Genomic DNA, 24,525 nt, shown 5'->3' on the forward strand with positions numbered 1-24,525 from the left:
CTGAAAGGGGTCGAAACCACGGTAAATAGGCACTGGTGCGGTTGAACCGTGGTAAAACTCGTCTCCGTAGTTGAGCGGGAGCGGCCAAAGGAATGTGCAATCGTGTGTGTAGTGGAGCTGGGAGGGGCAAGCATAAGGGACGAAGACGGGGGTGACATGTCGGATGCGATCATACCAGCACTAAAGCACCGGATTCCATCAGAACTCCGAAGTTAAGCTTGCTTGGGCGAGAGTAGTACTAGGATGGGTGACCTCCTGGGAAGTCCTCGTGTTGCATTCCCTTTTTAATTTTTTTGCGCCGCGTGCAAAACAAAACGCACGTGCGCGACATATGTTTAGCACGTTTTATTATTTTGCACGTTTACGGTAAGTTTTAGCTCGCTCCTCATTATTCACGCGTCTAGCGGCGGCAAGCGTGTTCTCAAAGGGGTCGAAACCATGGTAAATAGGCACTGGTGCGGTTGAGCCGTCGTAAAACTTGTCTCCGTAGTTGAGCAGGAGCGGCCAAAGGAATGTGCAATCGTGTGTGTAGTGGAGCTGGGAGGGGCAAGCATAAGGGACGAAGACGGGGGTAACATGTCGGATGCGATCATACCAGCATTAAAGCACCAGATCCCATCAAAACTTCGAAGTTAAGCGTGCTTGGGCGAGAGTAGTACTAGGATGGGTGACCTTCTGGGAAGTCCTCGTGTTGCATTCCCTTTTTAATTTTTTTGCGCCGCGTGCAAAACAAAACGCACGTGCGCGACATATGTTTAGCACGTTTTATTATTTTGCACGTTTACGGTAAGTTTTAGCTCGCTGCTCATTATTCACGCGTCTAGCGGCGGCAAGCGTGTTCTGAAAGGGGTCGAAACCATGGTAAATAGGCACTGGTGCGGTTGAACCGTGGTAAAACTCGTCTCCGTAGTTGAGCGGGAGCGGCCAAAGGAATGTGCAATCGTGTGTGTAGTGGAGCTGGGAGGGGCAAGCATAAGGGACGAAGACGGGGGTAACATGTCAGATGCGATTATACCAGCACTAAAGCACCGGATCCCATCAGAACTCCGAAGTTAAGCTTGCTTGGGCGAGAGTAGTACTAGGATGGGTGACCTCTTGGGAAGTCCTCGTGTTGCATTCCCTTCTTAATTTTTTTGCGCCGCGTGCAAAACAAAACGCACGTGCGCGACATATGTTTAGCACGTTTTATTACTTTGCACGTTTACGGTAAGTTTTAGCTCGCTGCTCATTATTCACGCGTCTAGCGGCGGCAAGCGTGTTCTGAAAGGGGTCGAAACCATGGTAAATAGGCACTGGTGCGGTTGAACCGTGGTAAAACTCGTCTCCTTAGTTGAGCGGGAGCGGCCAAAGGAATGTGCAATCGTGTGTGTAGTGGAGCTGGGAGGGGCAAGCACAAGGGACGAAGACGGGGGTAACATGTCGGATGCGATCACACCAGCACTAAAGCACCGGATCCCATCAGAACTCCGAAGTTAAGCGTGCTTCGGTGAGAGTAGGACTAGGATGGGTGACCTCCTGGGAAGTCCTCGTGTTGCATTCCCTTTTTAATTTTTTTTGCGCCGCGTGCAAAAGAAAACGCACGTGCGCGACATATGTTTAGCACGTTTTATTATTTTGCACGTTTACGGTAAGTTTTAGCTCGCTCCTCATTATTCACGTGTCTAGCGGCGGCAAGCGTGTTCTCAAAGGGGTCGAAACCATGGTAAATAGGCACTGGTGCGGTTGAACCGTGGTAAAACTCGTCTCCGTAGTTGAGCGGGAGCGGCCAAAGGAATGTGCAATCGTGTGTGTAGTGGAGCTGGGAGGGGCAAGCGCAAGGGACGAAGTGTTGGAAATATGCCCTAGAGGCAATAATAAATGGTTATTATTATATTTCTTTGTTCATGGTAATTGTCTATTATTCATGCTATAATTGTATTGTCCGGAAATCGTGATACATGTGTGAATACATAGACCTCAACCTGTCCCTAGTAAGCCTCTAGTTGACTAGCTCGTTGATCAACAGATAGTCATGGTTTCCTGACTATGGACATTGGATGTCATTGATAACGGGATCACATCATTAGGAGAATGATGTGATGGACAAGACCCAACCTAAGCATAGCATAAAAGATCGTGTAGTTTCGTTTGCTAGAGCTTTTCCAATGTCAAGTATCTTTTCCTTGGACCATGAGATCGTGCAACTCCCGGATACCGTAGGAGTGCTTTGGATGTGCCAAACGTCACAACGTAACTGGGTGACTATAAAGGTGCATTACGGGTATCTCCGAAAGTGTCTGTTGGGTTGGCACGGATCGAGACTGGGATTTGTCACTCCGTGTGACGGAGAGGTATCTCTGGGCCCACTCGGTAATGCATCATCATAATGAGCTCAATATGACTAAGGCGTTAGTCACGGGATCATGCATTGCGGTACGAGTAAAGAGACTTGCCGGTAACGAGATTGAACAAGGTATTGGGATACCGACGATCGAATCTCGGGCAAGTAACATACCGATTGACAAAGGGAATTGCATACGGATTGATTGAATCCTCGACACCGTGGTTCATCCGATGATATCATCGTGGAACATGTGGGAGCCAACATGGGTATCCAGATCCCGCTGTTGGTTATTGACCGGAGAGGCGTCTCGGTCATGTCTGCATGTCTCCCGAACCCGTAGGGTCTACACACTTAAGGTCCGGTGACGCTAGGGTTGTAGAGATATATGTATGCGGAAACCCGAAAGTTGTTCGGAGTCTCGGATGAGATCCCGGACGTCACGAGAGGTTCCGGAATGGTCCGGAGGTAAAGATTTATATATGGGAAGTCTTATTTTGGTCGCCGGAAAAGTTTCGCGCTTTATCGGTATTGTACCGGGAGTGCCGAAAGCGTCCGGGGGTCCACCAAGGGGGTCCACCAGCCCCGGGGGGCCACATGGGCTGTAAGGGGTGCGCCTTGGCCTATATGGGCCAAGGGCACCAGCCCCAAGAGGCCCATGCGCAAGAGATAAGAAGGAAGGGAGAGTCCTAAAGGGGGAAGGCACCTCCGAGGTGCCTTGGGGGGGGGGGGGAAGGACTCCCCCCTTGACCGCACCCTTCCTTGAAGGAAGGGGCAAGGCTGCGCCCCCCTCTCCCTTGGCCCTATATATAGTGGGGGGGAAGGGAGGGCAGCAATATCTAAGCCTTGGGCGCCTCCCTCCTCCCCTGCAACACCTCTCTCTCTCTCGCAGAAGCTCGGCGAAGCCCTGCCGGAGACCCGCTACATCCACCACCACGCCGTCGTGCTGTTGGATCTCCATCAACCTCTCCTTCCCCCTTGCTGGATCAAGAAGGAGGAGACGTCGCTGCACTGTACGTGTGTTGAACGCGGAGGTGCCGTCCGTTCGGCACTCGGTCATCGGTGATTTGGATCACGGCGAGTACGACTCCGTCATCCACGTTCATTGGAATGCTTCCGCTCGCGATCTACAAGGGTATGTAGATCCACTCCTTTCCCCTCGTTGCTAGTAGACTCCATAGATGCATCTTGGTGAGCGTAGGAAAATTTTAAATTATGCTACGATTCCCAACAGTGGCATCATGAGCCAGGCCTATGCGTAGTTACTATGCACGAGTAGAACACAAAGAAGTTGTGGGCGTTGATGTTGCCAATTCTTCTTGCCGCTACTAGTCGTTTCTTGTTTCGGCGGCATTGTAGGATGAAGCGGCCCGGACCGACCTTACACGTACGCTTACGTGAGACAGGTTCCACCGATTAACATGCACTAGTTGCATAAGGTGGCTAGCGGGTGTCTGTCTCTCCTACTTTAGTCGGAACGGATTCGATGAAAAGGGTCCTTATGAAGGGTAAATAGAAATTGGCAAATCACGTTGTGGTCATACGTAGGTAAGAAAATGTTCTTGTTAGAAACCTACAAACCACGTAAAACTTGCAACAACAATTAGAGGACGTCTAACTTGTTTTTGCAGCAAGTGATATATGTGATATGATATGGCCAGAAGATGTGATGAATGATATATGTGATGTATGAGATTGATCATATTCTTGTAATAGGAATCACGACTTGCATGTCGATGAGTATGACAACCGGCAGGAGCCATAGGAGTTGTCTTTATTATTTTGCATGACCTGCGTGTCATTGAATAACGCCATGTAATTTACTTTACTTTGTTGCTAAACGCGTTAGCCATACAAGTAGAAGTAATCATTGGCGTGACGACTTCATGAAGACACAATGATGGAGATCATGATGATGGAGATCATGGTGTCATGCCGGTGAAGAAGATGATCATGGTGCCCCGAAGATGGAGATCAAAGGAGCATGATGATATTGGCCATATCATGTCACTATATGATTGCATGTGATGTTTATCATGTTTTTGCATCTTATTTGCTTAGAACGACGGTAGTAAGTAAGATGATCCCTTATAATAATTTCAAGAAAGTGTTCACCCTAACTGTGCACCGTTGCGAAGGTTCGTTGTTTCGAAGCACCACGTGATGATCGGGTGTGATAGATTCTAACGTTCGAATACAACGGGTGTTGACGAGCCTAGCATGTACAGACATGGCCTCGGAACACACGCAATACACTTAGGTTGACTTGACGAGCCTAGCATGTACAGACATGGCCTCGGAACACGGAGGACCGAAAAGTCGAGCATGAGTCGTATAGAAGATACGATCAACATGGAGATGTTCACCGATCTTGACTAGTCCGTCTTACGTGATGATCGGACACGGCCTAGTTGAACTCGGATGATGTTTCACTTAGATGACGAGAGGGATGTCTATCTGAGTGGGAGTTCATTAAATAATTTGATTATATGAACTTAATTATCATGAACTTAGTCTAAAATCTTTACACTATGTATTGTAGATCAAATGGCCCACGTTGTCCTCAATTTCAACGCGTTCCTAGAGAAAACCAAGCTGAAAGATGATGGCAGCAACTATACGGACTGGGTCCGGAACCTGAGGATCATCCTCATAGCAGCCAAGAAAGATTATGTCTTAGAAGCACCGCTAGGTGAAGCACCAATCCCTGAGAACCAAGACATTATGAACGCTTGGCAGCAGCGTGCTGATGATTACTCCCTCGTTCAGTGCGGCATGCTTTACAGCTTAGAACCGGGTCTCCAAAAGCGTTTTGAGAAACATGGAGCATATGAGATGTTCGAGGAGCTGAAACTGGTTTTTCAAGCTCATGCCCGGGTCGAGAGATATGATGTCTCCGACAAGTTCTTCAGCTGTAAAATGGAGGAGAACAGTTCTGTTAGTGAGCACATACTCAGAATGTCTGGGTTGCACAACCGCTTGTCTCAGCTGGGAGTTAATCTCCCGGATGACGCGGTCATTGACAGAATCCTCCAGTCGCTTCCACCAAGCTACAAGAGCTTTGTGATGAACTACAATATGCAGGGGATGGAAAAGACCATTCCCGAGGTATATTCAATGCTGAAATCAGCTGAGGTAGAGATCAGAAAAGAACATCAAGTGTTGATGGTGAATAAAACCACTAAGTTCAAGAAGGGCAAGGGTAAGAAGAACTTCAAGAAGGACGGCAAGGGAGTTGCCGCGCCCGGTAAGCCAGTTACCGGGAAGAAGTCAAAGAATGGACCCAAGCCCGAGACTGAGTGCTTTTATTGCAAGGGAAGTGGTCACTGGAAGCGGAACTGCCCCAAATATTTAGCGGACAAGAAGAAGGCCGGCAACACCCAAGGTATATGTGATATACAAGTAATTGATGTGTACCTTACCAGTACTCGTAGTAGCTCCTGGGTATTTGATACCGGTGCGGTTGCTCATATTTGTAACTCAAATCAGGAACTACGGAATAAACGGAGACTGGCAAAAGACGAGGTGACGATGCGCGTCGGGAATGGTTCCAAGGTCGATGTGATCGCCGTCGGCACGCTACCTCTGCATCTACCCACGGGATTAGTTATAAACCTCAATAATTGTTATTTAGTGCCAGCTTTGAGCATGAACATTGTATCTGGATCTCGTTTAATTCGAGATGGCTACTCATTTAAATCTAAGAATAATGGTTGTTCTATTTATTTGAGAGATATGTTTTATGGTCATGCCCCGCTGGCCAATGGTTTATTTTTGATAAATCTCGAACGTGATGTTACACATGTTCATAGTGTGAATACCAAAAGATGTAAAGTTGATAACGATAGTCCCACATACTTGTGGCACTGCCGCCTTGGTCACATTGGTGTCAAGCGCATGAAGAAGCTCCATGCAGATGGACTTTTGGAGTCTCTTGATTACGAATCATTTGACACGTGCGAACCATGCCTCATGGGTAAGATGACCAAGACTCCGTTCTCCGGAACAATGGAGCGAGCAACCAACTTATTGGAAATCATACATACCGATGTGTGTGGTCCAATGAGTGTTGAGGCTCGCGGAGGATATCGTTATGTTCTCACTCTCACTGATGATTTAAGTAGATATGGGTATGTCTACCTAATAAAACACAAGTCTGAAACCTTTGAAAAGTTCAAGGAATTTCAGAGTGAGGTTGAGAATCAACGTGACAGGAAAATAAAGTTCTTACGATCAGATCGTGGTGGAGAATATTTAAGTCACGAATTTGGTACACACTTAAGGAAATGTGGAATAGTTTCACAACTCACGCCGCCTGGAACACCTCAGAGAAATGGTGTGTCCGAACGTCGTAATCGCACTCTATTGGATATGGTGCGATCTATGATGTCTCTTACCGATTTACCGCTCTCATTTTGGGGTTATGCTTTAGAGACTGCCGCATTCACTTTAAATAGGGCACCGTCTAAATCCGTTGAGACGACACCGTATGAATTATGGTTTGGGAAGAAACCTAAGCTGTTGTTTCTAAAAGTTTGGGGATGCGATGCTTATGTCAAGAAACTTCAACCTGAAAAGCTCGAACCCAAATCGGAAAAATGCGTCTTCATAGGATACCCTAAGGAAACTATTGGGTATACCTTCTACCTCAGATCCGAAGGCAAGATCTTCATTGCAAAGAACGGGTCCTTTCTAGAGAAGGAGTTTCTCTCGAAAGAATTGAGTGGGAGGAAAGTGGAACTTGATGAGGTGATAGTCACCCCTTCCGAACCGGAAAGTAGCGCAGCGCGGGAAAATGTTCCTGTGGTGCCTACACCAACTGGGGAGGAAGTTAATGATGATGATCATGAAGCTTCAGATCAAGTTACTGAACTTCGTAGGTCCACAAGGACACGTTCTGCACCAGAGTGGCACGGCAACCCTGTCCTGGAAATCATGTTGTTAGACAACGGTGAACCTTTGAACTATGAAGAAGCGATGGCGGGCCCGGATTCCGACAAATGGCTAGAAGCCATGAAATCCGAGATAGAATCCATGTATGAAAACAAAGTATGGACTTTGACAGACTTGCCCGATGAGAGGCGAGCCATAGAAAACAAATGGATCTTTAAGAAGAAGACGGACGCAGATGGTAATGTGACCATCTACAAAGCTCGACTTGTCGCTAAGGGTTATCGACAAGTTCAAGGGGTTGACTACGATGAGACTTTCTCACCCGTAGCGAAGCTGAAGTCCGTCCGAATCATGTTAGCAATTGCCGCATACTATGATTATGAGATATGGCAGATGGACGTCAAAACGGCATTCCTTAACGGCTTCCTTAAGGAAGAGTTGTATATGATGCAGCCGGAAGGTTTTGTCGATCCTAAGAATGCTAACAAAGTATGCAAGCTCCAGAGCTCAATCTATGGGCTGGTGCAAGCATCTCGGAGTTGGAACATTCGCTTTGATGAGATGATCAAAGCGTTTGGGTTTACACAGACTTATGGAGAAGCCTGTGTTTACAAGAAAGTGAGTGGGAGCTCTGTAGCATTTCTCATATTATATGTGGATGACATATTATTGATGGGAAATGATGTAGAATTATTGGAAAGTATAAAGGCCTATTTGAATAAGTGTTTTTCAATGAAGGACCTTGGAGAAGCTGCTTATATATTAGGCATCAAAATCTATAGAGATAGATCAAGACGCCTCATTGGTCTTTCACAGAGTACATACCTTGACAAGATATTGAAGAAGTTCAGTATGGATCAGTCCAAGAAGGGGTTCTTGCCTGTATTGCAAGGTGTGCAATTGAGCACGGCTCAATGCCCGACCACGGCAGAAGATATAGAACAGATGAGTGTCATCCCCTATGCCTCGGCCATAGGGTCTATTATGTATGCCATGCTGTGTACCAGACCTGATGTAAACCTTGCCGTAAGTTTGGTAGGAAGGTACCAAAGTAATCCCGGCAAGGAACACTGGACAGCGGTCAAGAATATCCTGAAGTACCTGAAGAGGACTAAGGATATGTTTCTCGTTTATGGAGGTGACGAAGAGCTCGTCGTAAAGGGTTACGTCGACGCTAGCTTCGACACAGATCTGGATGACTCGAAGTCACAGACCGGATACGTGTATATATTGAATAGAGGAGCAGTAAGCTGGTGCAGTTGCAAGCAAAGCGTCGTGGCGGGATCTACATGTGAAGCGGAGTACATGGCAGCCTCGGAGGCAGCACAGGAAGCAGTCTGGATGAAGGAGTTCATTACCGACCTAGGGGTGATTCCCAATGCGTTGGGCCCAATGACTCTCTTATGTGACAACACTGGAGCTATTGCCCTTGCGAAGGAGCCCAGGTTTCACAGGAAGACCAGGCATATCAAGCGTCGCTTCAACTCCATTCGTGAAAATGTTCAAAATGGAGACATAGATATTTGTAAAGTACACACGGACCTGAATGTAGCAGATCCGTTGACTAAACCTCTCCCTAGGGCAAAACATGATCAACACCAGGACGCAATGGGTGTTCGATTCATCACAATGTAACTAGATTATTGACTCTAGTGCAAGTGGGAGACTGTTGGAAATATGCCCTAGAGGCAATAATAAATGGTTATTATTATATTTCTTTGTTCATGGTAATTGTCTATTATTCATGCTATAATTGTATTGTCCGGAAATCGTGATACATGTGTGAATACATAGACCTCAACCTGTCCCTAGTAAGCCTCTAGTTGACTAGCTCGTTGATCAACAGATAGTCATGGTTTCCTGACTATGGACATTGGATGTCATTGATAACGGGATCACATCATTAGGAGAATGATGTGATGGACAAGACCCAACCTAAGCATAGCATAAAAGATCGTGTAGTTTCGTTTGCTAGAGCTTTTCCAATGTCAAGTATCTTTTCCTTGGACCATGAGATCGTGCAACTCCCGGATACCGTAGGAGTGCTTTGGATGTGCCAAACGTCACAACGTAACTGGGTGACTATAAAGGTGCATTACGGGTATCTCCGAAAGTGTCTGTTGGGTTGGCACGGATCGAGACTGGGATTTGTCACTCCGTGTGACGGAGAGGTATCTCTGGGCCCACTCGGTAATGCATCATCATAATGAGCTCAATATGACTAAGGCGTTAGTCACGGGATCATGCATTGCGGTACGAGTAAAGAGACTTGCCGGTAACGAGATTGAACAAGGTATTGGGATACCGACGATCGAATCTCGGGCAAGTAACATACCGATTGACAAAGGGAATTGCATACGGATTGATTGAATCCTCGACACCATGGTTCATCCGATGATATCATCGTGGAACATGTGGGAGCCAACATGGGTATCCAGATCCCGCTGTTGGTTATTGACCGGAGAGGCGTCTCGGTCATGTCTGCATGTCTCCCGAACCCGTAGGGTCTACACACTTAAGGTCCGGTGACGCTAGGGTTGTAGAGATATATGTATGCGGAAACCCGAAAGTTTTTCGGAGTCCCGGATGAGATCCCGGACGTCACGAGAGGTTCCGGAATGGTCCGGAGGTAAAGATTTATATATGGGAAGTCTTATTTTGGTCGCCGGAAAAGTTTCGCGCTTTATCGGTATTGTACCGGGAGTGCCGAAAGGGGTCCGGGGGTCCACCAAGGGGGTCCACCAGCCCCGGGGGGCCACATGGGCTGTAAGGGGTGCGCCTTGGCCTATATGGGCCAAGGGCACCAGCCCCAAGAGGCCCATGCGCAAGAGATAAGAAAGAAGGGAGAGTCCTAAAGGGGGAAGGCACCTCCGAGGTGCCTTGGGGGGGGAAGGACTCCCCCCCTGGCCGCACCCTTCCTTGAAGGAAGGGGCAAGGCTGCGCCCCCCCTCTCCCTTGGCCCTATATATAGTGGGGGGGAAGGGAGGGCAGCAATATCTAAGCCTTGGGCGCCTCCCTCCTCCCCTGCAACACCTCTCTCTCTCTCGCAGAAGCTCGGCGAAGCCCTGCCGGAGACCCGCTACATCCACCACCACGCCGTCGTGCTGTTGGATCTCCATCAACCTCTCCTTCCCCCTTGCTGGATCAAGAAGGAGGAGACGTCGCTGCACTGTACGTGTGTTGAACGCGGAGGTGCCGTCCGTTCGGCACTCGGTCATCGGTGATTTGGATCACGGCGAGTACGACTCCGTTATCCACGTTCATTGGAACGCTTCCGCTCGCGATCTACAAGGGTATGTAGATCCACTCCTTTCCCCTCGTTGCTAGTAGACTCCATAGATGCATCTTGGTGAGCGTAGGAAAATTTTAAATTATGCTACGATTCCCAACACGAAGACGGGGGTAACATGTCGGATGCGATCATACCAGCACTTAAGCACCGGATGCCATCAGAACTCCGAAGTTAAGCGTGCTTGGGCGAGTGTAGTATTAGGATGGGTGACCTCCTGGGAAGTCCTCATGTTGCATTCCCTTTTTAATTTTTTTTGCGCCGCGTGCAAAAGAAAACGCACGTGCGCGACATATGTTTAGCACGTTTTATTATTTTGCACGTTTACGGTAAGTTTTAGCTCGCTGCTCATTATTCACGCGTCTAGCGGCGGCAAGCGTGTTCTGAAAGGGGTCGAAACCATGGTAAATAGGTACTGGTGCGGTCGAACCGTGGTAAACTCGTCTCCGTAGTTGAGCGGGAGCGGCCAAAGGAATGTGCAATCGTGTGTGTAGTGGAGCTGGGAGGGGCAAGCATAAGGGACGAAAACGGGGGTAACATGTCGGATGCGATCATACCAGCACTAAAGAACCGGATCCCATCAGAACTCCGAAACTAAGCGTGCTTGGGCGAGAATAGTACTAGGATGGGGAAGTCCTCGTGTTGCATTCCCTTTTTAATTTTTTTGCGCCGCGTGCAAAACAAAACGCACCTGCGCGACATATGTTTAGCACATTTTATTATTTTGCACATTTGCGGTAAGTTTTAGCTCGCTGCTCATTATTCACGCGTCTAGCGGCGGCAAGCGTGTTTTGAAAGGGGTCGAAACCATGGCAAATAGGCACTGGTGCGGTTGAACCATGGTAAACTCGTCTCCGTAGTTGAGCGGGAGCGGCCAAAGGAATGTGCAATCGTGTGTGTAGTGGAGCTGGGAGGGGCAAGCATAAGGGACGAAAACGGGGGTAACATGTCGGATGCGATCATACCAGCACTAAAGAACCGGATCCCATCAGAACTCCGAAACTAAGCGTGCTTGGGCGAGAATAGTACTAGGATGGGGAAGTCCTCGTGTTGCATTCCCTTTTTAATTTTTTGCGCCGCGTGCAAAACAAAACGCACCTGCGCGACATATGTTTAGCACATTTTATTATTTTGCACATTTGCGGTAAGTTTTAGCTCGCTGCTCATTATTCACGCGTCTAGCGGCGGCAAGCGTGTTTTGAAAGGGGTCGAAACCATGGCAAATAGGCACTGGTGCGGTTGAACCATGGTAAACTCGTCTCCGTAGTTGAGCGGGAGCGGCCAAAGGAATGTGCAATCATGTGTGTAGTGGTGCTGGGAGGGGCAACCATAAGGGACGAAGACGGGGGTGACATGTCGGATGCGATCATACCAGCACTAAAGCATCGGATCCCATCAGAACTCCGAAGTTAAGCTTGCTTGGGCGAGAGTAGTACTAGGATGGGTGACCTCCTGGGAAGTCCTCGTGTTGCATTCCCTTTTTAATTTTTTTGCGCCGCGTGCAAAACAAAACGCACGTGCGCGACATATGTTTAGCACGTTTTATTATTTTGCACGTTTACGGTAAGTTTTAGCTCGCTCGTCATTATTCACGCGTCTAGCGGCGGCAAGCGTGTTCTCAAAGGGGTCGAAACCATGGTAAATAGGCACTGGTGCGGTTGAACCGTCGTAAAACTTGTCTCCGTAGTTGAGCGGGAGCGGCCAAAGGAATGTGCAATCGTGTGTGTAGTGGAGCTGGGAGGGGCAAGCATAAGGGACGAAGACGGGGGTAACATGTCGGATGCGATCATACCAGCACTAAAGCACCAGATCCCATCAGAACTTTGAAGTTAAGCGTGCTTGGGCGAGAGTAGTACTAGGATGGGTGACCTTCTAGGAAGTCCTCATGTTGTATTCCCTTTTTAATTTTTTTTGCGCCGCGTGCAAAAGAAAACGCACGTGCGCGACATATGTTTAGCACGTTTTACTATTTTGCACGTTTACGGTAAGTTTTAGCTCGCTGCTCATTATTCACGCGTCTAGCAGCGGCAAGCGTGTTCTGAAAGGGTTCGAAACCATGGTAAATAGGCACTGGAGCGGTTGAACCGTGGTAAAACTCGTCTCCGTAGTTGAGCGGGAGCGGCCAAAGGAATGTGCAATCGTGTGTGTAGTGGAGCTGGGAGGGGCAAGCATAAGGGACGAAGACGGGGGTAACATGTCGGATGCAATCATACCAGCACTTAAGCACCGGATGCCATCAGAACTCCGAAGTTAAGCGTGCTTGGGCGAGTGTAGTATTAGGATGGGTGACCTCCTGGGAAGTCCTCGTGTTGCATTCCCTTTTTAATTTTTTTTGCGCCGCGTGGAAAAGAAAACGCACGTGCGCGACATATGTTTAGCACGTTTTATTATTTTGCACGTTTACGGTAAGTTTTAGCTCGCTGCTCATTATTCACGCGTCTAGCGGCGGCAAGCGTGTTTTGAAAGGGGTCGAAACCATGGTAAATAGGCACTGGTGCGGTTGAACCGTGGTAAAACTCGTCTCCGTAGTTGAGCGGGAGCGGCCAAAGGAATGTGCAATCGTGTGTGTAGTGGAGCTGGGAGGGGCAAGCATAAGGGACGAAGACGGGGGTAACATGTCAGATGCGATCATACCAGCACTAAAGCACCGAATCCCATCAGAACTCCGAAGTTAAGCTTGCTTGGGCGAGAGTAGTACTAGGATGGGTGACCTCTTGGGAAGTCCTCGTGTTGCATTCCCTTTTTAATTTTTTTTGCGCCACGTGCAAAACAAAACACACGTGCGCGACATATGTTTAGCACGTTTTATTACTTTGCACGTTTACGGTAAGTTTTAGCTCGCTGCTCATTATTCACGCGTCTAGCGGCGGCAAGCGTGTTCTGAAAGGGGTCGAAACCATGGTAAATAGGCACTGGTGCGGTTGAACCGTGGTAAAACTCGTCTCCTTAGTTGAGCGGGAGCGGCCAAAGGAATGTGCAATCGTGTGTGTAGTGGAGCTGGGAGGGGCAAGCATAAGGGACGAAGACGGGGGTAACATGTCGGATGCGATTACACCAGCACTAAAGCACCGGATGCCATCAGAACACCGAAGTTAAGCGTGCTTCGGTGAGAGTAGGACTAGGATGGGTGACCTCCTGGGAAGTCCTCGTGTTGCATTCCCTTTTTAATTTTTTTTGCGCCGCGTGCAAAAGAAAACGCACGTGCGCGACATATGTTTAGCACGTTTTATTATTTTGCACGTTTACGGTAAGTTTTAGCTCGCTCCTCATTATTCACGTGTCTAGCGGCGGCAAGCGTGTTCTCAAAGGGGTCGAAACCATGGTAAATAGGCACTGGTGCGGTTGAACCGTGGTAAAACTCGTCTCCGTAGTTGAGCGGGAGCGGCCAAAGGAATGTGCAATCGTGTGTGTAGTGGAGCTGGGAGGGGCAAGCATAAGAGACGAAGACGGGGGTAACATGTCGGATGCGATCATACCAGCACTTAAGCACCGGATGCCATCAGAACTCCGAAGTTAAGCGTGCTTGGGCGAGTGTAGTATTAGGATGGGTGTCCTCCTGGGAAGTCCTCGTGTTGCATTCCCTTTTTAATTTTTTTTGCGCCGCGTGCAAAAGAAAACGCACGTGCGCGACATATGTTTAGCACGTTTTATTATTTTGCACGTTTACGGTAAGTTTTAGCTCGCTGCTCATTATTCACGCGTCTAGCGGCGGCAACCGTGTTCTGAAAGGGGTCGAAACCATGGTAAATAGGTACTGGTGCGGTTGAACCGTGGTAAACTCGTCTCCGTAGTTGAGCGGGAGCGGCCAAAGGAATGTGCAATCATGTGTGTAGTGGTGCTGGGAGGGGCAAGCATAAGGGACGAAGACGGGGGTGACATGTCGGATGCGATCATACCAGCACTAAAGCACCGGATCCCATCAGAACTCCGAAGTTAAGTTTGCTTGGGCGAGAGTAGTACTAGGATGGGTGACCTCCTGGGAAGTCCTCGTGTTGCATTCCCTTTTTAATTTTTTTGCGCCGCGTGCAAAACAAAACGGACGTGCGCGACATGTTTAGCACGTTTTATTATTTTGCACGTTTACGGTAAGTTTTAGCTCGCTCCTCATTATTCACGCGTCTAGCGGCGGCAAGCGTGTTCTCAAAGGGGTCGAAACCATGGTAAATAGGCACTGGTGCGGTTGAACCGTCGTAAAACTTGTCTCCGTAGTTGAGCAGGAGCGGCCAAAGGAATGTGCAATCGTGTGTGTAGTGGAGCTGGGAGGGGCAAGCGTAAGGGACGAAGATGGGGGTAACATGTCGGATGCGATCATACCAGCACTAAAGCACCAGATCCCATCAGAACTTCGAAGTTAAGCGTGCTTGGCCGAGAGTAGTACTAGGATGGGTGACCTCCTGGGAAGTCCTCGTGTTGCATTCCCTTTTTAATTCTTTTTGCACCGCGTGCAAAAGAAAACGCACGTGCGCGACATATGTTTAGCACGTTTTACTATTTTGCACGTTTACGGTAAGTTTTAGCTCGCTGCTCATTATTCACGCGTCTAGCAGTGGCAAGCGTGTTCTGAAAGGGGTCGAAACCATGGTAAATAGGCACTGGAGCGGTTGAACCGTGGTAAAACTCGTCTCCGTAGTTGAGCGGGAGCGGCCAAAGGAATGTGCAATCGTGTGTGTAGTGGAGCTGGGAGGGGCAAGCATAAGGGACGAAGACGGGGGTAAAATGTTGGATGCGATCATACCAGCACTAAAGCACCGGATCCCATCAGAACTCCGAAGTTAAGCTTGCTTGGGCGAGAGTAGTACTAGGATGGGTGACCTCCTGGGAAGTCCTCGTGTTGCATTCCCTTTTTAATTTTTTTGCGCCGCGTGCAAAACAAAACGCACGTGCGCGACATATGTTTAGCACGTTTTATTATTTTGCACGTTTACGGTAAGTTTTAGCTCGCTCCTCATTATTCACGCGTCTAGCGGCGGCAAGCGTGTTCTCAAAGGGGTCGAAACCATGGTAAATAGGCACTGGTGCGGTTGAACCGTGGTAAAACTCGTCTCCGTAGTTGAGCGGGAGCGGCCAAAGGAATGTGCAATCGTGTGTGTAGTGGAGCTGGGAAGGGCAAGCATAAGGGACGAAGACGGGGGTAACATGTCGGATGCGATCATACCAGCACTTAACCACCGGATGCCATCAGAACTCCGAAGTTAAGCGTGCTTGGGCGAGTGTAGTATTAGGATGGGTGACCTCCTGGGAAGTCCTCGTGTTGCATTCCCTTTTTAATTTTTTTTGCGCCGCGTGCAAAAGAAAACGCACGTGCGCGACATATGTTTAGCACGTTTTATTATACTGCACGTTTACGGTAAGTTTTAGCTCGCTGCTCATTATTCACGCGTCTAGCGGCGGCAAGCGTGTTCTGAAAGGGGTCGAAACCATGGTAAATAGGTACTGGTGCGGTTGAACCGTGGTAAACTCGTCTCCGTAGTTGAGCGGGAGCGGCCAAAGGAATGTGCAATCGTGTGTGTAGTGGAGCTGGGAGGGGCAAGCATAAGGGACGAAGACGGGGGTAACATGTCGGATGCGATCATACCAGCACTAAAGAACCGGATCCCATCAGAACTCCGAAGTTAAGCGTGCTTGGGCGAGAGTAGTACTAGGATGGGGAAGTCCTCGTGTTGCATTCCCTTTTTAATTTTTTTGCGCCGCGTGCAAAACAAAACGCACCTGCTCGACATATGTTTAGCACGTTTTATTATTTTGCACATTTGTGGTAAGTTTTAGCTCGCTGCTCATTATTCACGTGTCTAGCGGCGGCAAGCGTGTTCTGAAAGGGGTCGAAACCATGGCAAATAGGCACTGGTGCGGTTGAACCATGGTAAACTCGTCTCCGTAGTTGAGCGGGAGCGGCCAAAGGAATGTGCAATCATGTGTGTAGTGGTGCTGGGAGGGGCAAGCATAAGGGACGAAGACGGGGGTGACATGTCGGATGCGATCTTACCAGCACTAAAGCACCGGATCCCATCAGAACTCCGAAGTTAAGCTTGCTTGGGCGAGAGTAGTACTAGGATGGGTGACCTCCTGGGAAGTCCTCGTGTTGCATTCCCTTTTTAATTTTTTTGCGCCGCGTGCAAATTAAAGCGCACGTGCGCGACATATGTTTAGCACGTTTGCGGTAAGTTTTAGCTCGCTGCTCATTATGCACGCGTCTAGCGGCGGCAAGCGTGTTCTGAAAGGGGTCGAAACCATGGTAAATAGGCACTGGTGCGGTTATGAATCTATTATGAGAGCCACCTATGGATTGCATACCAAAGATGATGATACCTAGATCTATCCTTGCCTTTATGCCTAGCTAGGGGCGTTAAACGATAGCGTTTGTTGGGAGGCAACCCAATTTTATTTTTGTATCTTGCTTTTTGGTTCTGTTTAGTAATAAATAATTGAGCTAGCCTATGGTTAGATGTGGTTTTATGTTTTAATTAATGTTTGTGCCAAGTAAAACCTATAGGATCTTCTTGGATGATAGTTATTTGATCTTTCTGAAAAAGTCAGAAACTTTCTGCTCACGAAAACAATTGTTAAAAATCACCAGAACAGGAAAACGACACCTATGGGATCACTGGAATCCCTTCTACGGTTGGCGGGCGCGGGGTTGTGCAAAGAGCGGGTCTGGCGGTTAGCACAAGGATCATTTTCCCAGGTTCGGGCTGCGAGGATGCGTAATACCCTAGTTCTGCTTTGGTGTATGTATTTGAGTGTTCTTGAGTTCTTGAGCTAGCTACGGTGCGTTTCCATCCCAAAAGATCCGAATCCTTCTCCTGGACGCCGCGGGCCTCCTTTTATAGACAAAAGGGGTTGCCACAGTGGCACACAAGAGGTGGAAATGTGTACAGTACGCAAGCTTATCGCTTGTCATTACGGGACAAGACGCATTAAATGCGCTCCCTTAGGTGTCCCGTTGCTTTATTGGGGACAGCAACGAGGCCCATCCCGTCCGTCGCCGCTTCGCCTCGCTCCGACGCGCGTTTAGGCCAGCGACGCGTGCAGCGCCATGTAGGCTGGCAGGCTACTGAGATGGCGTGGTTGATGGCATTGGAGCCCTCGGCCCAAGGGTGGCGCGCTCTGCTGGCATTGGGCAAGTTGCCCCGGCAAGGCTCTTGCCGGGGCCATGGAGGCCGCCCTGGCAAGGGTCTTGCCGGGGGAGCCCTACCTCGCCCTTCTGCTCTTTGTGTCTTTGGTCTTGGCGTTGCTCTGGGTGTCTTGTGCTCCGGCTTCGCTCCTCTGCCCTGCCAAGTGTGGCCACGGGCGCGGCTCCGACTGCCCGTGGACAAGTAAAGGGGTCAAAAAGAGAGCCCCTACCTTTGTACACCGATAGGAGCCCCCGGGCCTGGGCCATACATAAGCGTGACGCGTTGTTGGGCTAGGCCCAGAATGGTGCGCGGGCAGGCGGGGCGGATTTTATCGCAGTAACTCCTCCGCTCGCTTGCGCTTCCCCACGACCCGCGTTGAATGCACGTCGTGGAGGGTCGTGCATGACGTGGGGGGGCATGCGTGGGGCGGCCGCTTCCCTCATGCGTCACATCGCAGTAAAGAGGAGGCTCGCGCCTTCCCCATAAAAAGAGGAAAACGCAGAGGCGTGGCTGATTTACTGAGTGGACTCGGGTCGTGGTCTTCAAGGTGTCCGCGCCCCACGATCACAGGGTGGAGAACGGTCGCCTCAGCCGTCCCCTCGGTTTCTGCTTGCTCACCACGTGTCCCCCATTCGCCTAAGGTGGCAGGCGGTGGAGGCGGGAAACCGAGCCGTTGCTGATTGGAGCAGCGGGTCGGTCTCGATTCCCAGCGCCCCTGATGGCCGGATTGGTTGAGTGGAGCGGCCGAGCCCCGACCTCGCCCTTTTATAAGAAAGGGGAGGGGATGGCATACCACACTCCTCCATCATCCATCTCCTTCCACTCCGGCTCCTTTCTTCCATCCGCCATGGCGAGAGGGGGCGCCAACCCTTCAACGGTGGCGGCGAGGGTCTCTGCTCTGCAGCGCGTCCCTCCTCCCCAAGAGCTCGCGGTGACGGAGCCAGCCACGAGAGGAAGGGGGAGGGGGCGAGGCCGAGGTCGCCGTGGTGCCCGGGGAAGAGGTGGACGGGGCGGCACACCGGCCTTGCCTCCGCCAGCGATGCTCCCCCCAATGGAGGGCCACGTCGGGGACCAACCCCGTGAGTTCTTCATCAGGCTGCGGTGGCCACCGCGTCGTCGTCTTCGTCTCCCTACTCCATTCGCTCGGGAGATCGAGCTCGACCCGCCACAGACCCTCAGGTTGCACATGAGGGGCTGCGGGAACGGCGGCACGCGGGTCGACGTCGACTTTCCCGCTCCTCACGTCATGTACCTTCGTCGTGGATGGAAGACTTTCTCTTGTGTCCATAGCCTGACGGCGGGGCTCGTTCTCTACTTCAAATTAATGGAGAACAGCCTGCTCTCTGTCAAGGTCTTCGGGGACCTTGGAACTCTCCTAAAGTGCTGCGTGGAGAGCTCCTCCGATGATGAAGATTCCTCCTCAAGCGGGAGTGATGAGGAGGACAGCGACAGCGATGACGAGGGAGTCGTGCGGAGGGACGCCGACCTCGACTCCGACTGACCGCGTCGTCCCTCCCTCGGCCACGCGCCCTGCCGAGGGCCTTCCTCATCAAGCTCTCCATCGGCGCATTCCCCGTCGCCTCCTTGGGCGGCTGGCGTAGGAGGGCTAGAGGAGATGAAGAAGGTGGGTGGCAGGCCGTCAAGTCGGAGTACGTGGGCACCGACGCCTTCATCGCGTATTGTCGGCCCGCTACCTCATCTTCTGCTGCTCGTACCTTGCCTAGGCGTTCTTTTTGCCCTCCTGCCATCTCGTCCCACCTTCTAAGGAGAGGGACAAGAAAGGGATTACGGGCATCTTATCTTTTTTTACTTTGTAAGCCTGCGGGCATTTGTTAAACTTGAAACTTGTAATCCCCTTGCTCATGTTTTTTATCCCGTACGAGCTGTACATGTATGGGACATTTTTAATGAAAAAGGGTGCTTGCCGAGTTCTTTGTGCGTGGGCGAGGCCCATGCCAAGGAGTGAATCGTTGTTATTTTTAAGATAAACATTGTCGCCCGGCAACAGGCCTTGCCGTCCCCTTACTTCATTCGACCATTCTCACGCTCTTGGCGGAGGCAGGGGCGAAGTAGAGTTAGGCCCCTCGTTTATCCCCCCGTCACCGTCACTACGACCCAATTCCGACCCAAGGAATAGTCCTTGGGTATAGGAAGAAAGGGGGAGCACGATGGCCTAGGAATAAAACGAGGTTTCATACGTCCCAACTTCATACGGAAATGCACAATAGGGGATAGGAGACTTATCTGAATCTGCAGCCCCCGGCAGCCTTGGCTTGCCGTGGTTGGATTCTTGTGTCTGCAGCCCCCGGCAACCTTCGCTTGCCGGGGCCGGAGTGCCAGCTTGTTCTCTTTCTTCCAAACAGCTCAGTAGAAGCGTCCATGTACCCTGTGAACCAAAGAGGACGGAAAGGGACAGAGAGACGCACACTCGACCTCTATGCTAGGGGTTAGTCGCCACTAAGCACTATCAACCCTAACCGAGGTGGAGACTTAACCTAGCATGCATGCTAAAACTTAGGGCGCCAGCGCTTCATTTATTTATGCTCAGGGTCTGCGCCTGGCTTCGTACAGAGGGTTACATGCCTTGCCGACAAGGCTTGTACAAAAGGTGGTTTGCCGGGGGGGCCCGGCAACCACGCCTTATGGGTAAAACTTGCGAAGATGTTCAATGTTCCAGGAGTTGCTCACTGGAATAGCATCTTCGGTCTCCAGGCGGACTGCGCCGGGCCTGGTAACTCGTATTACCCGATAAGGGCCTTCCCACTTTGGCGTCAACTTGTTGGAATTCTTGGCCGATTGAACGCGCCGAAGAACAAGGTCGCCTTCCTCAAAGCTTCGGGCATGAACCTTGCAGCTATGATAGCGGCTCAAGGCTTGCTGGTAGCGCGCTGCTCTCACAGCCGCCCGAAGATGATCTTCCTCAAGGAGCGTCGCGTCATCTTGCCGCAATCGCTCTTGCTCAAGCTCGTCATAAGCGAGCACTCGAGGTGACCCGTATGTGAGTTCCGTGGGGTGAACTGCTTCTGCCCCGTATCCCAGGGCAAAGGGTGTCTGGCTGGTGGCTCGATTTGGTGTCGTTCTGATTGACCAAAGAACCACCGGCAACTCATCAATCTAGCGCCTTCCGCTCTTGTGCAGCTTGTCAAAAGTCTTTGTCCTCAGGCCTCGCAGTACTTCAGCATTCGCCCTCTCTGCCTGGCTGTTGCTTCGTGGGTGTGCCATGAAAGTGAAACAGACCTTGCTACCGAGGTCTTGGATGTATTGCATGAAGGTGTGGCTTGTGAACTACGTGCCGTTGTCGGTGATGACTCTATTTGGCACACCGAAACGGCAGACTAGCCCCTTGAAGAACTTGACGGCTGACTGTGCTGTCACCTTCCTCACTGCTTCCACCTCCGGCCACTTTGTGAACTTGTCGACTACAACGTACAAGTACTCAAAGCCCCCGACAGCGCGGGGGAAAGGGCCCAGTATGTCGAGCCCCCAGACCGAAAACGGCTAGGAGAGAGGAATTATTTGAAGGGCTTGAGCCGGTTGATGAAGCTTCTTCGAATGGAACTGACACGCTTCACACTTGGTTACTAGTGTTGTTGCATCCTGGAGGGCAGTGGGCCAGAATAAACCTTGCTGGAATGCCTTGCCGGCAAGGGCCCAAGACCCTATGTGTGAACCACATATGCCTCCGTGCATCTCTTCCAACAGCTCCAGTCCTTCCTCCTGGGGAATGCAATTCAATTTCACACTGTTCGATCTTTTTCTGTATAGGACATCGTCGACGAACTGATACATGGCAGACCGACGGGCTACTTTCTCCGCTTCTTCCTGCTCCTCAGGGAGTTCCCCTGTCTGGAGGAATCAGATGGTATGTTGTGCCCATGCCGGAGCCCGGGGCTCGACGGCAAGGACCAAAGGCATTTCCTCTGCCATGGGAGCGGCTGTCTCTACGGCTGGGGTTTGACGCCCTGCCGGAGTATGGCCCCGTGGCGGGCTCGGCGTCCACGGCAACACCCTTGCCGGCGGCTTCTGGGAGCTCGGCGGGGAAGTACTTGTCAGGGCCTGATTTCCTGCGCTTGTTCTGCTCTGTTGATGGTTCAACGGATGGTTGAGTTAACTGAAGTACAAAAGTACCTGGCTCTACTGGTAGTTTGAGTGCGGACCGCTTCGACAGGTAATCGGCGGTGTCGTTCTCCGCTCAGGGAACATGCTCCGCCTATATACCATCAAAACGCTCCTCCAGCTTCCTCACTTCATTCACGTAGGCCTCCATCAACGGGCTTTGATAATCTTTGTTAACTTGCTTGACGACGAGCTATGAATCACCCCTGACGATAAGCTTCTTGATCCCGTGGTCTACCACGATCCTGAGATCGGCAAGCAACCCCTCGTACTCAGCGGTGTTGTTTGTTGACATCTCCCTGGGAAAGTGCATCTGGACCACATACTTGAGGTGCTCTCCGGTGCGCACAACGAGTAGCACACCAGCACCAGCGCCTTCCAGCGAGAAAGCCCCATCAAAGTACATAATCCAGTTGCGACTTGCTTCTTTGCCGGGGAGAGTGGTCTCCTGGATCTCTTCGTCGGGCGTTGAGGTCCATTCCGCAATGAACTCTGCCAGGACTCTGCTCTGGATTGTCGAAGTACTTTCAAACTTCAGACCAAAGCTCGACAGTTCCAAGGCCCACTCCACGATCCTCCCGGTCACGTCTTGGTTATGCAGTATTCGTTGCAACGGGAGGCGGGTGACAACGGTGATTTCGTGGGCTTGGAAGTAATGACGCAGGTTCCTCGAGGCCATAAGGAGGCCGAAGAGAAATTTCTGCACACCGGAGTACCTTGACCTAGCCCCCTGCAAGAGGGAGCTGACAAAGTAAACCGGGTGCTGCATCTTCTTCTTATGCACTACTTCATTTGGTCGCACGGGCCCCGTCCCAATGGCGCCAGACTCCGTCGGGGGCCTTGCCTTGCCGGCACCAGGCTCTGCCGGGGGGAGGTCCGGCTCGCCATCCGCCGGTCCTGCCATTGCCACTGCCTCTTCATCGACCCCCCTCTGTGCCAGTAGCGCGGCGCTGACCACTTGATTCGTTGCTGCAAGATACAACAACAACGACTCTTGCGGTTTAGGTGCAACCAGTATTGGTGTAGAGGAGAGGTATTTCTTCAAATCCTGCAGTGCTGCTTCGTCCTCTGGGGTCCACTCCATTGGGCCCGCCTTCTTCAAGATTTTGAAAAAGGGGAGGGAACGCTCGGCAGACTTGGAAATGAACCAGCTGATGGCGGCAACGCAGCCAGCGAGCCGACACACATCCTTGAACCGCTTAGGTGCCTCAATTTGCTCAATGGCCTTGATCTTGTCTGGGTTCGCCTCGATCCTGCACTGTGACACAAAGAACCGAAGAAGTTTGCCGGACGAAACACCGAAGACACACTTCTCAGGGTTCAACTTGAGGTTGATCTTGCGCAGATTTGCAAACGTCTCTTCTAAATCTTGTACAAGTGTTGCTCTGTCCTTGGTTTTGACCACTATGTCATCCATATAAGCTTCCATATTTCTATGTAGCTTGGGCTCAAGACCAATTTGGACCGCTCTTGCAAACGTCGAGCCAGCACTCTTCAACCCGAAAGGCATTCGCAAAAAGCAATATATACCACATGGGGTGATGAACACTGTCTTCTCTTCATCTTCTATCGTCACGAAGATCTAGTGGTATCCTGAGCAGGCGTGGAGGAACGATAACAAGTCGCACCCGGCCGTGGAGTCAACAATCTGGTCAATGCGCGGCAACGAGAAAGGGTCCTTCGGACATGCCTTATTGATATATGTGTAATCAATACACAACCTCCACTTCCCATTTGCCTTGCGCACCACCACTGGATTGGCCAACCTCGTCGGATGGAGCACTCCTCTCATCAAACCTGCCGCTTCCAACTTCCTGATCTCCTCTGTGATGAATTCCTGTCTTTCCAAAGCTTGCTTTCTGACCTTCTGCTTGACGGGTCGCGCATGAAGACAGACAACAAGATGGTGCTCAATCACCTCCCTGGGAACGTCGGGGATGTCGGATGCTTGCCATGCAAACACATCAACATTCGCCCGCAGGAAGGTGACGAGCGCGCTTTCCTATTTGCTATCAAGGAGGAGCTTATGGTGAAAGTCCCTCCCGTGCCGTCCTCCTTGATGGACACCTTCTTGGTCTCTGGTGGTGCAGCTCTGGATTTGTTGCTCTTGCCAGTGGAGCTCTCTGGCACGTCCTCGACGGGAGCACAACACTCTGAAGAGGTGCCTTGCCGGAGTGGGTGCGAGAGGCCTTGCCGGTCTTCTTCCCTCCCGGAGCTTCAGCGGCAGGAGCAAGTGCCTTGGCGACATTTGCTGCAACTGCTTCCCGGTAGAGTTGGTCGGCGCAGATCAGCGCGTCCTTCTTGTCGGAGGGGACAGTGATGATGTTCATCGCCCCAGGCATCTTCAGCGTGTTGTAGGCGTAATGTGACGCCGCCTTGAACTTGGCTAGGGCCGGGCGGCCAAGAATCCCGTTGTAGGGCAAGGGGATCTCGGCTACATCAAAGACAATCTCTCCGTCCTGTAGTTCAACTCGCCTCCAAACGTCACAGGCAGCGTGACCTTACCCTTCGGCTGACTCCTTCCCGGGTTGACCCCTTGAAACGTGCCCGTCTCCTCGAGGTCTCCATCAGGAATCTACAGCCTTTTGATCACAATGGGCAAGATCAAGTTCAGACCGGCCCTGCCGTCAACTAGCATCTTGTTCACCTTGAGGTTGCGTATCGTTGGTGAAACCAACAACGGCAAACACCCGACCGCAGTTGTGCGATCAGGGTGGTCCTCGGTGTCGAAGATGATAGGCGTGCTGGACCACTTCAGTGGCTTCTGAGCGTCGAATGAGGGCTCCGTTGCTGTG

General features: G+C 50.8%; 15 non-coding genes and 4 pseudogenes across 15 annotated transcripts; all 19 read left to right on the forward strand.

Moving 5' to 3' along the window:
* The first annotated feature begins 161 nt into the window (after nucleotides 1-161).
* LOC141039657 (5S ribosomal RNA) lies at nucleotides 162-280 on the forward strand. The gene has a single exon (XR_012200587.1). It is a non-coding gene; the product is annotated as a 5S ribosomal RNA (ribosomal RNA).
* A 301-nt stretch (nucleotides 281-581) lies between these two features.
* On the forward strand, nucleotides 582-700 carry LOC141040032 (5S ribosomal RNA). The gene has a single exon (XR_012200963.1). It is a non-coding gene; the product is annotated as a 5S ribosomal RNA (ribosomal RNA).
* Nucleotides 701-1,001: 301 nt separating this feature from the next.
* Nucleotides 1,002-1,120, forward strand: LOC141039839 (5S ribosomal RNA). The gene has a single exon (XR_012200772.1). It is a non-coding gene; the product is annotated as a 5S ribosomal RNA (ribosomal RNA).
* Nucleotides 1,121-1,421: 301 nt separating this feature from the next.
* LOC141040094 (5S ribosomal RNA) lies at nucleotides 1,422-1,540 on the forward strand. The gene has a single exon (XR_012201025.1). It is a non-coding gene; the product is annotated as a 5S ribosomal RNA (ribosomal RNA).
* A 9,085-nt stretch (nucleotides 1,541-10,625) lies between these two features.
* Nucleotides 10,626-10,744, forward strand: LOC120972509 (5S ribosomal RNA). The gene has a single exon (XR_012201007.1). It is a non-coding gene; the product is annotated as a 5S ribosomal RNA (ribosomal RNA).
* Nucleotides 10,745-11,045: 301 nt separating this feature from the next.
* Nucleotides 11,046-11,153, forward strand: LOC120972473 (5S ribosomal RNA; annotated as a pseudogene).
* A 300-nt stretch (nucleotides 11,154-11,453) lies between these two features.
* On the forward strand, nucleotides 11,454-11,561 carry LOC120972521 (5S ribosomal RNA; annotated as a pseudogene).
* A 299-nt stretch (nucleotides 11,562-11,860) lies between these two features.
* LOC120972549 (5S ribosomal RNA) lies at nucleotides 11,861-11,979 on the forward strand. Its single transcript, XR_005766875.2, has one exon. It is a non-coding gene; the product is annotated as a 5S ribosomal RNA (ribosomal RNA).
* A 301-nt stretch (nucleotides 11,980-12,280) lies between these two features.
* Nucleotides 12,281-12,399, forward strand: LOC120972547 (5S ribosomal RNA). Its single transcript, XR_005766873.2, has one exon. It is a non-coding gene; the product is annotated as a 5S ribosomal RNA (ribosomal RNA).
* A 302-nt stretch (nucleotides 12,400-12,701) lies between these two features.
* On the forward strand, nucleotides 12,702-12,820 carry LOC120972500 (5S ribosomal RNA). Its single transcript, XR_005766835.2, has one exon. It is a non-coding gene; the product is annotated as a 5S ribosomal RNA (ribosomal RNA).
* Nucleotides 12,821-13,122: 302 nt separating this feature from the next.
* On the forward strand, nucleotides 13,123-13,241 carry LOC120972542 (5S ribosomal RNA). The gene has a single exon (XR_005766868.2). It is a non-coding gene; the product is annotated as a 5S ribosomal RNA (ribosomal RNA).
* A 302-nt stretch (nucleotides 13,242-13,543) lies between these two features.
* On the forward strand, nucleotides 13,544-13,662 carry LOC120972546 (5S ribosomal RNA; annotated as a pseudogene).
* A 302-nt stretch (nucleotides 13,663-13,964) lies between these two features.
* Nucleotides 13,965-14,083, forward strand: LOC120972527 (5S ribosomal RNA). The gene has a single exon (XR_005766853.2). It is a non-coding gene; the product is annotated as a 5S ribosomal RNA (ribosomal RNA).
* Nucleotides 14,084-14,384: 301 nt separating this feature from the next.
* Nucleotides 14,385-14,503, forward strand: LOC120972528 (5S ribosomal RNA). The gene has a single exon (XR_005766854.2). It is a non-coding gene; the product is annotated as a 5S ribosomal RNA (ribosomal RNA).
* A 299-nt stretch (nucleotides 14,504-14,802) lies between these two features.
* LOC120972529 (5S ribosomal RNA) lies at nucleotides 14,803-14,921 on the forward strand. The gene has a single exon (XR_005766855.2). It is a non-coding gene; the product is annotated as a 5S ribosomal RNA (ribosomal RNA).
* A 302-nt stretch (nucleotides 14,922-15,223) lies between these two features.
* On the forward strand, nucleotides 15,224-15,342 carry LOC120972530 (5S ribosomal RNA). The gene has a single exon (XR_005766856.2). It is a non-coding gene; the product is annotated as a 5S ribosomal RNA (ribosomal RNA).
* A 301-nt stretch (nucleotides 15,343-15,643) lies between these two features.
* Nucleotides 15,644-15,762, forward strand: LOC120972472 (5S ribosomal RNA). The gene has a single exon (XR_005766812.1). It is a non-coding gene; the product is annotated as a 5S ribosomal RNA (ribosomal RNA).
* A 301-nt stretch (nucleotides 15,763-16,063) lies between these two features.
* LOC120972494 (5S ribosomal RNA) lies at nucleotides 16,064-16,171 on the forward strand (annotated as a pseudogene).
* A 300-nt stretch (nucleotides 16,172-16,471) lies between these two features.
* Nucleotides 16,472-16,590, forward strand: LOC120972531 (5S ribosomal RNA). Its single transcript, XR_005766857.1, has one exon. It is a non-coding gene; the product is annotated as a 5S ribosomal RNA (ribosomal RNA).
* The last annotated feature ends 7,935 nt before the right edge of the window (nucleotides 16,591-24,525 follow it).

The sequence above is a fragment of the Aegilops tauschii genome, chromosome 1 (genome assembly GCF_002575655.3).
Source record: "Aegilops tauschii subsp. strangulata cultivar AL8/78 chromosome 1, Aet v6.0, whole genome shotgun sequence".
NCBI classification, from domain to species: Eukaryota; Viridiplantae; Streptophyta; class Magnoliopsida; order Poales; family Poaceae; genus Aegilops; species Aegilops tauschii.